We start from the raw sequence: 9,685 nt of genomic DNA, 5'->3' as shown, positions 1-9,685 counted from the left end.
CTGGCTTGAACAATCCTGTCTGCAATTGAATATATCTAAAACAGTTACCATGTTTTTTTCTAAAAACAATATAAATATAGAACCTGAAATTTTTATATCTGGAGAAAGGTTACAGGTCGTCACAGAATATAAATATCTAGGATTATATATAGATTCAAATCTCAATTTCAAAACTCACATCAAAAAAGTTAGTAATAGGATTAAGTTCAGTCTAGCCAATTTCAGATTCATTAGAGATTTCCTTTCAACAGAAGCTGCTAAATTATATTTCTTTTCCATGATTTTATCCCACATAACATATTGTTTAATAAGCTGGTCCAATACTCACTCTACAACAATAAAACCATTAGAAAGATTATACAAACAAGCATTAAAAATATTGGATAAAAAACCATATCACTACCACCACTGTAGTATTCTGAGGACAACCCTGTATCACATGAAATACGTTCTGAGGAAACTATTTTGCAAATCGCAATTACGTTACATGCCAACATATAAGCAGTGCTATTACGTTGGTCCTTAACCTAATATAAGCAGTGCTATTACGTTGGTCCTTAACCTAATATAGCCAATCTATTGCAGTGCTATTACGTTTGTCCTGAACATAATTCATCCAAAGCAGGTTTCGTAGCAGTTAATGCTGTTCATTTTGTTTTAATTATTTACTCCCTTTTTTCTCATTGGGCTACAAAATATTATCTATGCCAGGGCGAGTCAAATGGCGGCACCCAGATATTTTTTATCTGGCCCTCCAACTGGTTTTTGATGTTTAAAACCCCTCGCAGTCTGATATCAAAGTCCCCGCAAAGGTTTAGCGCGTTCAGCGGTGAGTTTAACAACGCACGTGATCATTCAGCGGTGAGTTTAACAACCCAGTCTCACGGCAGTTCGTGATATGGTCACGTAATTTAATCTATTGACTCGTGCCACGGACACGTTTATTTCGTTATTATTATTTTTTTTTTAAACTAATGTATTTTCAATGGAGCGTCTTTCGTGATAACAGCACGATTCTTTCTGCCTGTCGGCTGCAGCAGATAAGCTATTTAATCAGCATTTATTCACGAGATCTTATGTATTTTTATGTATTTTTTTAATGTTATTATTTCGGTCTTATTGCCAGGGAAGCTGGATTGCTTTGCTGTTTATTGATATTTTTAAAATTATATTTTATCAGTAGGAAATCGCGCTGAAAAAGTCTCGTTCCGAACACATCGCGATATTTGGCATCAGTTCACGTGTGTCAGATGTTGGTAAGTAAATACCTAAATACACTGTCCTAATAATGTGTGATATCATGTCTTTTCTGTTCGTCGATGTTAATCTGCCATTATATCTGCCGTCTCCACGGAGACTTTGCGTTTCATTGCTTTCTAATTCAAAACAGGGTGATTAACACTGCCTGTCATGTGACGTGCATATCAGATTAAAAATAGTACAATTAGTTCCAAAGTTGTATTTGTAGTAGAAGCACAGTAAAAACAACACTTACCATGCTTTTACCACAGTAACATTAGTTTCACTGTGATAAGTGTAGTAAAAAGACAGTAATCACAAAATTTACCATGCTTTTACCACACTATTTGTAGTTTTAATGTGGTACTTATTGTAAATGCACAGTAACCACAACACTTACCATGCTTTTACCACAGTAACCATAGTTTTACTGTGATAGGTGTGGTAAAAGGACAGTAACCACAAAACTTACCATGCTTTAAACCTCAGTAACCTTAGTTTTACTGTGATTGGTTTAGTAAGGACAGTAATCACAAAACTTACCATGCTTTTACCTCAGTATTGATAGTTTTAAAGTGATATTTGTTGTAAATGCATATTAACCACAACACTTGCCATGCTTGTAAGGCTTTATAATGTAACATCCAATATTTGAAAGGTAAATCAGTACTTTTTCCTTTACATAATCCTATATATTTTACATAATGATATTTTCTTTCCTCTTTTTTCAGCTGAAAAGACCAAAAGGGCCTTTCGGACTCAGTCAGCCCATTATTGTTGGAGGAGAAGTAAACGGAGGAGACGGACAGCTGCAAAGGCAAATATTCGCAATGGTATGTATGTGTTGGTTTTAACCCTAAATCAAACATTTTATCAAGCATTTGTTGTTTCTTAAAACTTTTCTCACAAAACCCATAGCCCAATCAGTACAAACATAGACTGAAAGTCTTGATAATTCACAAGATTTAACAAGTTGTCAAATTCGTACGATACTCGTACATATTTGTACACTCGTACACAATCCTGCAGCTTTTACTCCTAGTGCTGTCATTGGCTACTGCCTCAATTCCTGTACATATTTGTCGCGATATTTGTAAATCAGTTGCGCCCCTTCTTGGAAAGTAGTCGCACTGTAATATAAACAGATAGTTTATATTAATTGCAAATTGGTCCCCGTCTGTTCATGTTCCAGTGATACATGATGTCTCTCCACACCTCATAACCTACCTCTGTTTGCAAGAGTGGAAAAGCTTATCTGACTTGTCACATGACATCAGATACTCGATTATTTTGTCATAATGAGATCAGTTACACTGCTGATAACTGTCCCGTTTGCATGTAAATCATTTTCATGATTATTGCTTGCTATTAAAGACATACTTTTATTCATAGAAATGCCCACATATCAGTGAACTTAATACATAAAAATGCTTTTAACATTTAATTATGCAACACTCTTCACAGAAAACATATCCTACAGTTATAAACTGACTATTTGCAAGTAATGTATTAAAATTACCTTCCTTTCTGTTTTGCAGGATTACTTAGTCCTTTTTTTTAAAGCTCTACCAATATCAAACTCAACCATTACAAGAGCTACTAGTGAGTCGCAGCGAATCTTGCCGTGATCAGCCCTTCCCAGGTGAAGTTTCTTAATATATCAGTATTTACTCATCAAATGTTCTCTCCCTAATCATATGGTAAATTAACTTATTTATAACTGTCTTAATTTGTGTTTCAAGAACAACAGTAATTGCACATAGAGTAAGTCGAGACTTTCTTGTTTTACAGCCGAGAAGGAAGACCAGTCCTTATATCAACGCAAGCTAATCGAATAAGTCCTTTGTTTCGGGTGAGGAAGGAACATCTGGTGCCCAAAGACGACAGAAAAGTGCGCGAGTCCATTGGTATGTCTTGTATTGAAACAATGCTGTAATATGTAGTACATAATTTGATGTTGACAATTTTACATTGTACAGGTTATCACTTGGTTTTTGACCAAGTGAAGCTCTTGAAACAATTGACAGAAGAGTATGTTGTCTGGAAAGAAATCAAGCATCACTGGTAAAGGCTCAAAAGAGACCATGCCTTTCTAAAAAATCTTTTAAAATATGTTGCTGTTGATATGGGTAAAACTGTTTTTGTTCAGTACTTAGCTTATATTATTGTGCTGCAATATATATATATATATATATATATATATATATATATATATATATTAGGGCTGTCAAAAGATTAATCGCGATTAATCGCATCCAAAATAAAAGTTTGTGTTTAAATAATATATGTGTGTGCACTGTGTGTAATTAAATTTGTATATATAAATACACACACATGCTTGTATATATTTAAGAAAAATGTGTAATTTATATATATAAAAAAATTATATTTATATATAATATAAATTATATATAAATATATACAGTATATGTATGCAAATATTTCTTAAATATATAAATGCATGTGTGTGTATTTATATCTACAAAATAATTATACACAGAATACACACATATATTATTTAAACACAAACTTTTATTTTGGATGCGATTAATCGCGATTAATCTTTTGACAGCCCTAATATATATATATATATATATATATATATATATATATATATATACTTCAATGTGTATATTATATAATGTACTGACTGCTGCTTTGTAAATTTATGTAAGGAACAGGCAACTCTGGCCCTTTGCATTCTACTTTTTGAGGTCAATTAAGAGTTAACCTCCAACCCTAATCGAGCACATCTGAAAATTTTAACCAAAGTCTTCAGGTTTATTTCTAGACAATAGGCAGGAGGGTTTGAGGTTGGAGCTAAATCTGCAGGACAGTGGACGCTGAGGGCCAGAGTAAACCATCACTGCTTTAAATAATGCAGAACATAAGCTGACCTGACTGTCCATTAAACAACCTGGTTTCTGTTTTTTGTTTTACTTTCAGACCAGGACTGGAGAACGCCTGACAATGGGATGTTGAGACTTCTTCTTCTGGTTGAGAAAAAGCTACACCACATCAGTGATCACATCTTCTGTTCTTCAACTGAACAAACTGTTTAGACGAGGAAGAAGAACACGATAGAGACATACAGGGAAGAGCAAGAAACCAGTTTATCACAGCTAAACTGGTTTCTTGCTCTTCCCTGTATGTCTCTATCGTGTTCTTCTAATGAATCATTATTTTCCATCACAATATAAAATCTGTTTTCTGTAGGTGACTGAATATGATTATCTGGCACTCGTTTTGTGGCTTCAGCAGCTGTGAATGGATTCATATGATGTTAATGTATTTTTGAAGACACATTTTATTTATCTTGAATCTCATTTGTCTTTATGCTACTTTATCAACTTTATGCTTTGTTCTTCAATAAAGTGTTGTTTAATAAAGTATGGTGACTATTGTGTTTTGAAAGTGGTGTTTGGTACAGTAAATAGAAATTTTTATTTGAGAAATTTTTATTTCTTATTTCTTTAAAAATAACTACATATAATTAATAACATATAAATAATTACATATAATTAATGACCATGATTCTTTTTCTTGGGACATAAAAATTTAGATCTGGTTAACGATATATGGGACAACAATGCAACAAAAGTTGCACATACTTGCATGTATGCCAGTTTGCAGTGAAATAAAAGGAAGCTATGTGAATAACAAGAGGCTGCAGTGGGCTATCTTGCTATAAATACTTAAAGCTTAATTGAAGATGATCCATGTTGATCATTCTAGTATACTCTATATAGCAGGGATGGGCAACTTCGGTCCTGGAGGGCCACTGTCCTACAGAGTTTAGCTTCAACCCTAATCAAACACACCTAAAGCTAATCAAGGTCCTCAGGATTACTAGAAAATTACAGGCAGGTGATTTTTTTCAGGGTTGGAGCTAAACTCTGTAGGAAAGTGGCCCTCCAGGACCGAAGTTGCCCAACCCTGCTATATAGTATACTCTATATATCACTGATGTCAGGAATATAAGCAGCAAGAGGGGGTGAAAAGGACATGTTGGCACTGTTTTTTTTTTGTTGTTTTACTGAATGGTGCATTATCCTTGTGTAATACTAATAGTATGTGTAGATTATACTGTCCTTCCACCCCCAGGGCCCCAGCAATGGCCCCCAGAAGAGCAAACAAATGCACATTTCAAATGGCTGTAACTCAAAGTCCGGTTAGTGTATCAAAGAGAAAATTGGCTGGACAACTGCTTATGCTATGTTTAATAAATAATGTTGGCCACAGTTTTCAGACATATATGGAAAGCTGGCATAAAGGTTATTTTTAAAGTGCTCACAGTAAAATATCAAATTTCAGCCTGTCCCTTATATATGTCATAAAGGTTTGCACAATGAACAAATTTAGATATCCAGTTGTCCATTAAATATATTATTTATTTAACATTTATTGTTTTATTACTAAACGTTTTAAACTACATTACCCACATATCTCTGTCATTCTATCAGTGGAGCAGGATGCATTGTACTGTAGTTCATTGAAATGTGCAGACATGCTTAGGGTTAGGGTTAGGATCTCGGTAAAGGAGTAATTTCTCACAACATAGAGACACTTTATAGTTAGCTTAATGTATAACTAACGTAATAATAACACCAAAACATACTTTGTAACATGAAACGCCGTTTTATATGGGTTAAACGATTGTCCAATCACAGCGAGCTCTGCGATAAAGTCACAGCCAATACAAACCCAGCTGAACAGATGCGTCACACTTACATGCCCATTTATGGTAAACGATGACAGATCTCTTCTGGTTCCGGCTGCAGGGATAGATACCTTAAATATTTTATATTTAGGCTGTTAAACATGCATTCCTTCTAATTAAATTTTAAAACTCATATTTAAAAACAAAAGACTCCTTTGTGTGGTTACCATCCAAAAACGAGTTCACATGATCAATGACACAAATTTGCTTAGACTGATGCAAAAAAACATTTGAAAGAGAAACTTTTTTTCTAAGCAATGTCCTACAGCAAGGTAGTTTTGCAGTATTTTAATTAAAAATAATTACATGTACTAAAGTGCTTCTAACATTTACAGTGTATGTATAGTATATTAAAGGTATATCAATTATATTCAAATAAATGTAACAAAAGCACAATGAATGGACACCATTTTGAAAGCTTATTCCAATATTTAATGTCAAACTGTTTAAAGACAAATGTAGCGCCAAAACTACTGCACAACAGAATAAAAAAAATCAGTTAATTAAATATCCAGATACAATCGATTATAGTGACACATACATTAACGTTAAAAAATTGCTATGATGAAGTTATATATTTACAAACCAAGAGATGAGATTCAACTTTGATATGTGAACATACATTTGTTTCTTCGCTTTAAAGAACAAATAGGCAAAAACATAAGCACAACATTTTACATTCTCAACTTTCATTCTATATCCTTGTGATTATTGGTCACTTTTATTGTAACTATGCAATGAATATGTCCTTTAGCAAAACACCTGATGAGCACTGACACTTTTTTGAAAAAGGCATTAGGCAGACATCAAGTACAGTTTATGAAGCTAAAAGAGAAAACAAAATGCTTTAACAATATGGAAAAAGATAAATCACTATTTTCAATATTGGTTCTGCATATATCAAAGAGATCCTGAGGAGGAGTGGGACTCCACATGAAGACTTTCAGAAACTGAGACAGAGCAAAGGGTGCACCTCGCTGGACACATCCTACGCATGCCCAAACAACAACACCCAAACACAGTGATGAAGTGGACACCGCCAGGAGGATGCAGGAGACAGGGAAGACCAAGGAAGACATGGAGACAGATGTTTCACGAAGACCTGAAGAATGTCAGTGTCCCATGGGAAGATGTGAAGAACTTGGCCACGGATCGAATACGTTGGAGGACAGTTGTTGCCCAATGTGCCCAGCACAGGACTTGATGATGACGTTGTGAGTTTATAACTGTAGGATATGTTTTCTGTAAAGAGTGTTGTAAAATTAAATGTTAAAAGCATTTTTATGTAATAAGTTCACTGATATGTGGGCATTTCTATGAATATAAGTATGTCTTTAATAGCAAGCAGTAATCATGAAAATGATTTACATGCAAACGGGACAGTTATCAGCAGTGTAACTGATCTGATTATGACAAAATAATCGAGTATCTGATGTCATGTGACAAGTCAGATAAGCTTTTCCACTCTTAAACAGACAGGTTCCAATTTGCAATTAATAAAAAACTTTCTGACAGTGTGTGTGACATCCGACAACTTTCCAAGAAGTGGCACAACTGATTTACAAATATCGCGATAAATATGTACAGGAATTGAGGCAGTAGCCAATGGAGTAAAAGCTGCAGGATTGTGTACGAGTATACAAATTATGTACGAATTTGACAACTTGTTAAATCTTGTGAATTATCAAGACTTTCAGTCTATGTTTGTACTGATTGGGCTATGGGTTTTGTGAGAAAAGTTTTAAGAAACAACAAATGCTTGATAAAATGTTTGATTTAGGGTTAAAACCAACACATACATACCATTGCGAATATTTGCCTTTGCAGCTGTCCGTCTCCTCCGTTTATTTCTCCTCCAACAATAATGGAATGACTGAGTCCGAAAGGGCCTTTTGGTCTTTTCAGCTGAAAAAAGAGAAAAGAAAATATCATTATGTAAAATATATAGGATTATGTAAAGGAAAAAGTACTGATTTACCTTTCAAATATTGGATGTTACATTATAAAGCCTTACAAGCATGGCAAGTGTTGTGGTTAATATGCATTTACAACAAATATCACTTTAAAACTATCAATACTGAGGTAAAAGCATGGTAAGTTTTGTGATTACTGTCCTTACTAAACCAATCACAGTAAAACTAAGGTTACTGAGGTTTAAAGCATGGTAAGTTTTGTGGTTACTGTCCTTTTACCACACCTATCACAGTAAAACTATGGTTACTGTGGTAAAAGCATGGCAAGTGTTGTGGTTACTGTGCATTTACAATAAGTACCACATTAAAACTACAAATAGTGTGGTAAAAGCATGGTAAGTTTTGTGATTACTGTTTTTTTACTACACTTATCACAGTGAAACTAATGTTACTGTGGTAAAAGCATGGTAAGTGTTGTTTTTACTGTGCTTCTACTACAAATACAACTTTGGAACTAATTGTACTATTTTTAATCTGATATGCACGTCACGTGACAGGCAGTGTTAATCACCCTGTTTTGAATTAGAAAGCAATGAAACGCAAAGTCTCCGTGGAGATGGCAGATATAATGGCAGATTAACATCGACAAACAGAAAAGACATGATATCACACATTATTAGGACAGTGTATTTAGGTATTTACTTACCAACATCTGACACACGTGAACTGATGCCAAATATCGCGATGTGTTCCGAACGAGACTTCTTCAGCGCGATTTCCTACTGATAAAATATAATTTTAAAAATATCAATAAACAGCAAAGCAATCCAGCTTCCCTGGCAATAAGACCGAAATAATAACATTAAAAAAATACATAAAAATACATAAGATCTCGTGAATAAATGTTGATTAAATAGCTTATCTGCTGCAGCCGACAGGCAGAAAGAATCGTGCTGTTATCACGAAAGACGCTCCATTGAAAATACATTAGTTTAAAAAAAAAATAATAATAACGAAATAAACGTGTCCGTGGCACGAGTCAATAGATTAAATTACGTGACCATATCACGAACTGCCGTGAGACTGGGTTGTTAAACTCACCGCTGAATGATCACGTGCGTTGTTAAACTCACCGCTGAACGCGCTAAACCTTTGCGGGGACTTTGATATCAGACTGCGAGGGGTTTTAAACATCAAAAACCAGTTGGAGGGCCAGATAAAAAATATCTGGGTGCCGCCATTTGACTCGCCCTGGCATAGATAATATTTTGTAGCCCAATGAGAAAAAAGGGAGTAAATAATTAAAACAAAATGAACAGCATTAACTGCTACGAAACCTGCTTTGGATGAATTATGTTCAGGACAAACGTAATAGCACTGCAATAGATTGGCTATATTAGGTTAAGGACCAACGTAATAGCACTGCTTATATTAGGTTAAGGACCAACGTAATAGCACTGCTTATATGTTGGCATGTAACGTAATTGCGATTTGCAAAATAGTTTCCTCAGAACGTATTTCATGTGATACAGGGTTGTCTGAGGAAATATCAGTTACTTACTTGGGATAATCTAATTAAATTCAAAAACATTTGTTTAATTTATAAAATTAGATATGGCTTAGCACCTCCTCCACTATGTGATTTTATACATTTTAGATCCAGTGAGGTTAGGGTAACTAGAGGGGCAGTGAGGGAAGACTGCATCATACCCCGGAGAAAAACAGCTTTTGGTCAGGCCGTCTTCTCCGTAAGAGCAGTTCAGCAATGGAACACTGTGCCGGCAACCATTAGAGAGTCCTTGTCATTCTTTTC

At 34.7% G+C, this 9,685-nt stretch overlaps 2 long non-coding RNA genes across 2 annotated transcripts; one reads left to right on the top strand and one right to left on the bottom strand.

Annotated features, from left to right (window-relative positions):
- The first annotated feature begins 1,180 nt into the window (after positions 1 to 1,180).
- On the top strand, positions 1,181 to 3,298 carry LOC307153787. Its single transcript, XR_013820208.1, has 4 exons — positions 1,181 to 1,256; positions 1,971 to 2,072; positions 2,778 to 2,881; positions 3,031 to 3,298. It is a non-coding gene; the product is annotated as an uncharacterized lncRNA (long non-coding RNA).
- A 3,074-nt stretch (positions 3,299 to 6,372) lies between these two features.
- On the bottom strand, positions 6,373 to 9,412 carry LOC307153320. The gene is made up of 3 exons (XR_013820137.1): positions 8,579 to 9,412; positions 7,763 to 7,864; positions 6,373 to 7,201 (listed from the first exon to the last, which is right to left on the bottom strand). It is a non-coding gene; the product is annotated as an uncharacterized lncRNA (long non-coding RNA).
- Between the last annotated feature and the right edge of the window lie 273 nt (positions 9,413 to 9,685).

Source organism: Squalius cephalus, assembly GCF_949319135.1.
Source record: "Squalius cephalus genome assembly, chromosome: 25".
Lineage (NCBI taxonomy): Eukaryota > Metazoa > Chordata > Actinopteri > Cypriniformes > Leuciscidae > Squalius > Squalius cephalus.
This window is presented reverse-complemented; position numbering and strand designations above follow the sequence as displayed.